The 6,403-nt window shown below is 36.3% G+C and overlaps 1 pseudogene; it reads left to right on the top strand.

Moving 5' to 3' along the window:
- The first annotated feature begins 1,055 nt into the window (after positions 1-1,055).
- Positions 1,056-2,224, top strand: LOC104440360 (annotated as a pseudogene).
- The last annotated feature ends 4,179 nt before the right edge of the window (positions 2,225-6,403 follow it).

Raw genomic sequence — 6,403 nt, 5'->3', positions numbered from 1 at the left:
GCTAACATACTAGCCATAAATCTTTAACTCAAAAGTAAAAATACTTCAATTAAATGAGTACACAAGGTCTGATACCAAATGAAATGGCTAGTAAGGACACCTAGAGGGGGTGAATAGGTGTACTAGGAAGTTTTACAAGATTTAATAGATTAACTCGTCTTGTGAGGATAATAATCTGAAGACATAAAAGACTATAAACAGTTATATAAAACGATGAATCAAAGTAAAGAGTTCAGAGAAAGAGAATTGTAATACAAGGTTTATAGTGGTTTAGCTTAGACTAAGCCTACGTCCACTCTCTCGCACTGACAGCCTACTGGCTGGATTTCACTAAGAATCAAAAGAGTTTTTACAGCCTCACGTTCTTGATTCCACAGTGTAGAAACTCTACTACACTTCCTCAAGATTTTGCAAGTATTTGATCTATCTTCTGAGTTCAACTTGAGCTCAGCAATTGAAATAGCAAAGAACTAAGAGCTTTAGACTTTGGAATTTTTCTTTCACGCACACACTCGAATAACTTAAGCGTCTTTCTTATATACTTTTTCATGCCTTTATAACCGTTGGCACTTTTTAAATGAGTTCTTCCAATCTACCCATTGGACAGAATCAATCAAGGAAATCTTGAGTTATTTAAGGAATGTGATGATAGCCCACCAATCATGCTCGCCCATACAATTAGGATCTAGGTTTCCATAAGTAGAACATTCCAAGTATACTTCGCTTTTCATCATATCTTAATTATCCGAATTGATTCCAATAAGAATAATTGATTTCGATGTGCTATCTCCAATCGTAATAACTTCTATAAACCATACGAACCAAACCCTTAAAGATAAACTCACATCTAGATAAGACTTCTCTTCGTTCGTCTAGAAATTGCTAGTGTGGGTTAACTTTAAGTCTCGAGTCTCACAGTCTTCAGACTTTAACGGTAGAGTTTGGAGTTCATCAGACTGTAACAGTTGAGTCTTGAAGTCTTCAACTGATGAAAACGTTTTGTCAACTTCAAAATAAGAGAGTTTTCTCCAACAAAGAAAAGAGGAAGCGAAATCATGGAGATTCCTATGATATATTTGAGTGAGCTTGGTGGTGAGAACAGGAGCAAAACAATGGCAATACTTCACCATGCTTGTGAGAAATGGGGTTGCTTCAAGGTAACAGTTTGTGATTCATTGTCATCATCGAGGAACTTCAATCTTTTTTATCAACCCAATTCACTCTCTTATCTTAAGAAATGATTATGTTGATGATGCTTTTCTTGCAGATTAAGAACCCTGGGATTGACCCTGAACTGATGGAGAAAGTGAAGCGCTTTGTTAACACCCACTATGAGGAGAATTTGAAGGCAACTTTCTATGTGTTAAAAACTGCCAAATGCTTGGAACATGCCAATAGTACTACACCTAATCTAGACTAGGAATGGCCCTTCTTCATTTGGCACTGCCCAAAGTCGAACATTGAGGACTTCCCAAACCTCTCGAACGATTTCGGTGCGTGAGAAAATTAGTCCCAATCGCAAGTTTACAGCTCTTAATCATTTGAGAACTTTCATTATCCAACCTTGCTGTAGTGACTAAGTAATCAGTAAAGAGACTAAGCCCGGTATACTGAACCGGTTTGAAAGGTGATTTGGCAGATTAATCGCTTAGAGTTCATCATATTGCATTGGGGATCAATTTAGTCGACCTACCTTAGTATCTATAATGTTTACCCGGTGACTGACTAATCCTCTGTACAATATTCCTTTTGGGTAGTAATGGATGAGTACATCGCTCAAGTGATAAAGCTAGCAGAGAAGCTCTCAGAGCTCATCTGTGAGAACCTTGGCCTAAGCAAGGACCACATAAAGAGGGCATTCTCAGGAAGAAATGGGCCTTCTGTGGGGATGAAGGTGGTGAAATACCCGGAATGCCCCTACACTGAGAGACTACTAGGGCTCCGGGAACACACCGATGTAGGTGGGATCATAGTGATGCTTCAGGATGACCGAGTCTCGGGCCTTGAGTTCCTCCATGAAGGGCAATGGGTGCCGATCCTGCGGTCCAACTACGCTAGCATATGCGTCAACACCGGGGACTAACTCGAGGTGGTGAGCAATGGGCAGTACAAGAGCGTTTTGCACCATGTCATGGCTAAGAAGAATGGGAGCCGGCTCTCTATGGCCACGTTCTACAATCCCACGGATGATGCCATCATCTCGCCAGCGACAAAGCTCCTGTAATCGGAGAAGTATGCCTTCGGGGACTACTTCCATGTAGCCACAAAGTTTCAAGGGAAAGAGCCAAGGCTTGAATCAATGAGGAAACTAATGAGCAATGGATGTAGTGGGGTTGCCTAGGGTAGGAGCCGAGTTGTGTGGCTGTGACTAGTAAATAAGAGATGGTACTGAAGTCTCCTTGAGTAATTTCATAAGACTACTAGTTAGGTTGTGACATCACTTGAGTATTCCCATCGAGGACTTGACAATTGATCCTTGTAGAACTTACCGGGAAGTGAATGCCAATGATCTGAAGATCTTTTAGCCTCTTATTATCTATTAGAAATACCTAGAACCGACAAAATATACGTACTACATAAATGACCCTTTTAATCAATAACACCAAAGTTGACTTCTCTTCCTTCAAAATTTTCTCACCTACTAACCAGCAAAATAGTAAGAAAAATTATCCGAAAAGTTCTAAACCTATTACTCTTTTACCATTCAATCGTGAACCTTTCATTTATATCAATTGAGTTTAAAATTTTTTCAAGTTTTGTCAATTAAGCCTATGCAATCAATTTTAGCTGGAAATCGCTGACGTGGATGCTTATGATGTCTCATTGGACAACCCACGCCGTGTAGACAATATTTTTATAATTTTTTTAAAAGATTGAATTTCTTTATTATTGTTATTATTATTGTTATTATTATTTCTTTTCTTCTTTCTTTTCCTTTTTTTTTTTTTAATTTTCTACCAAGTCCGATGAGGGCTTCACAACTAGGGTTGGCCATGCGACCCTTGTTGGGCTTGGAAAAAAAATGAAAAAGAAAGAAAGAAGAAGAAGAAGAAATAAATAAATTCGAAAAAATGCTAAAATATTATAAAAATTTGACCATTGGATGTGCCATGTAAGATGGCCGAGGTTTATGTTAGTGATTTTTAGCTAAAATTAGTTAGATGGACTCAACTGACAAAATATGAAAACATTAAGAATTCAATTAGCAAAATTAAAATGTTTATGATTGAATTGAAAAAAAAAATGTAATATATCTAGGTTTTAAAATATTTTTTCTCAAAATAGTATTTTTTTTTTGTTCGAAAGCAAAATAATGCTATGTTGAATGATATCCTATATACCAGTTGAAGCAAACGCATAATTTGTAGATATAACTAATTATTGTCATGAGCTAAATAGTATTCTGTTGAATGAATTATTGTCCTTGCATATTATCCAACTTGTCGCGACCAAATTTTTCAGGTGTGAACCACCTAGAGTTTGGCTAATGGATTGTTAAGCCTAGACTTAACTCGGGCTCTCCCAAGCCCATACCAATTCGCGACTTAGGATTCAAGTTCTTAACATGCAAATGATTTTCAATTAGGAGTCGCCACTAATCTATTTTTGGTGGATCGATTAGAAACCCAAGTAAAGTAACGGGAGATTTACTTTACTCCTACGAACCAGAGATTCATGAGTTCGGGGACTTGATTACGCTAGATTTCTCTAACGCCCTTTCGGTACCTTTCTCTTTTATTTTGAAAAATGTTTGGCAAGCAGCTTGAATTGATTTTAAATTATCTCCCTAAAATGTGAGGTTGCCATGCGGGTGCGCAAACCACCAATTTAACACCCAAGAAAAACAATGAATAAATTGCAGGACTTACCTCATAGTAACGAAAGCATCTGCATTGTTAGATCAGTATTCACATCAACAATCCTAGATATGATTTCTAATTAACATGCAATTTCTATTTTTTTTGTTTTCATTTATTTAATGAGAGTCATGCAATGCATATGCAATATAACTAAATGGCCTAGTTCTAACGACAAGCAATTTCTAATGGTCCTAGCAAAATTCACTAAATGATATGCACTTCATGAATCTAATTCTATATGACATGCACATGACACATTTTTTATTTTTCCTAAAAAAAACATGCAATCTATCCTAGAGATTGAAACTAATTTATCCTAAGACATTGTTGTATCTTTTTCATGAAATTCGAAATTAGAAAAATGTAAAGATTATCTAGCTAGATTAAGATCATCTATCCAACTTATATTAAGGATTAGGTCAGGGTAAACCCTAATTAAACCAAGATATTATCTTAACCTAGCAATCTCTAACCTAAGATGCAGTCTATCTAAATCAGTCTAAATTTAAAATGAAACATGCAATTTTATCCTAATATGCAATGACGTGCAAATAATGCCCTAATTCCACATGACATATGCATGATGATTTTTGTGTTTTTGTTTTTTTTTTTAATATAAAAATTCGAAATTAAAATCGACACATAATTAAACGTGCAATTTTAAATTAATGAAAAGAAAATCTAACATCCTAAATTTATGTTTTTGGTGTTTTTATTTAAGAAATTCGAAATAAATAAATTTCCTATTCTAGACATGCAAAATAGCCCTAAAACAAGTAATATCCTAACATGCATCTAATCTAACTCAAATATTTTTTCTTTTATGGGAACAAACAAATAAAGGCATCAAGAACAGCACAACAACAAATCAAGCAAGATATCATCCATGTCCATTTAATTTTGGAAATAAATTGACGAATCGTATCTCGCGCATGAGATTAGATTAGCCAATTTTTAAATAAAATCACGAATCATATCTCGAGTGTGAGATCGGATTGGTGACTTTATTTCGAGCATGAAATCAGACCGTCAATCATATGCACGTTGCGAAATTAGGAAAATTTCCTAATTTATGAGGGATCAAGAAACCTCTTGGATATGGCAGTATCGATCAAATATTCAAACAACATCACAATTCTACGGATTGGGCAACAATAACGAATTAATCAAAATTCTTACCTGATTCACAATACCACATGGATAATGCTTCCAAGTTAGAACACGTTGGATGGTGGCTGGATAGGACCACAAACCACGGGACAATGGCAACTTCAATAGGAACCCGTAACCTTCAGGGAGACTCGCCGAGGATGTTGGATACTTGTTAGCTGATGCTTGGTGTTAGGGAAATCCATTATGATGTTTTGAAGATGACAAAATAAATCAAAAACTACTAACATGTTTAATAGTTAAGTAAAAGACCATGCAGATGATAAAACATGTAAATGATATTGTCAAAGTCAGAAGACTACCGAGAAGACTGAACGTAACATATGTCCAAAGTATATTATGAAGATTTCCAGACTTCGTGTTAAAGTTCGAAGACGCGACTTTAGTGTCAAAGTCTTTCTATATAAGTCCGCCTACTCGATAAATTCCAGACGAACGTGAATGAAGAACCAGAAGACAGACTCTATGTTGGAGCTGAACTTATTCAAACGGTGTTCACACCTTAAAGCTAAATCTGTTTAGAAGCAGAATATGTTCAGACTCAGATTGTAAAGTCTATTGCTCTCAGACTTTACATTCAGATTCGATAAATCGTAACTCAAGCCCAATCATACAACGGCTAGTGATCTGGTTTGGATTCCACATCAAGATTGATTTGATTGACTCAATCTATTTGATTGACGATTGGATCTTGAAGACAAGAACTTTCTATACGAAGAAGCTTTACTTATGGAAACCAAGATTCCATTTGTATGGGCGATCGGAATCAATTTGGGATTCTACCTTTGTCACAACAGCTACCAAATCTTCTAGATACAGAGCTGTCCAATGGGTATATTGGAAGACGATTCTCCGAGATACTGTCCAATGGCTAGTTTGGAAGTGGAGGAGTATTTAAGGAGATGAAGGACCGATGAGCAAGTAAGAGACGGAGCGTAGAATTTATAATTCCAAAGTCCGAGCGATCTTTGTTCATACACTTGTCTTTGAAGAGCTTAAACATTTGTGATCGTGAGAGAAATACCAAAGGAGTGACTTAGTGAGATAGTGTGATCTACTAAGTGTTTGCACTCGAAGTTGTAATCTTTTGTTGATTGCATAGTGGAATCCAGCCAAGAAGGCTGTTAGCGTGGGAGAGTGGATGTAGGCTTGAATTAAGCCGAACCACTATAAATCTTGTGTTCTTATTCTCTTCCCTAACTCATTTGTTTTACTCGCAGTTTATTTTATTTCGCATTTATTTGCCAAGGTTTATTTTATACACCTATTCACCCCCCTCTAGGTGTTCATACTAGCACTCTCAATTGGTATCAGAGCCAAGTGCTCGATTTATAAAAGTGTTTTTACTTTTGAGCTAAAGATTCTTTGTGGCT

Source organism: Eucalyptus grandis, chromosome 3 (genome assembly GCF_016545825.1).
Source record: "Eucalyptus grandis isolate ANBG69807.140 chromosome 3, ASM1654582v1, whole genome shotgun sequence".
In the NCBI taxonomy this organism is placed as follows: Eukaryota; Viridiplantae; Streptophyta; class Magnoliopsida; order Myrtales; family Myrtaceae; genus Eucalyptus; species Eucalyptus grandis.
The sequence above is the reverse complement of the archived record's forward strand: the minus strand, read 5'-3'. Positions and strand labels throughout refer to the sequence as shown.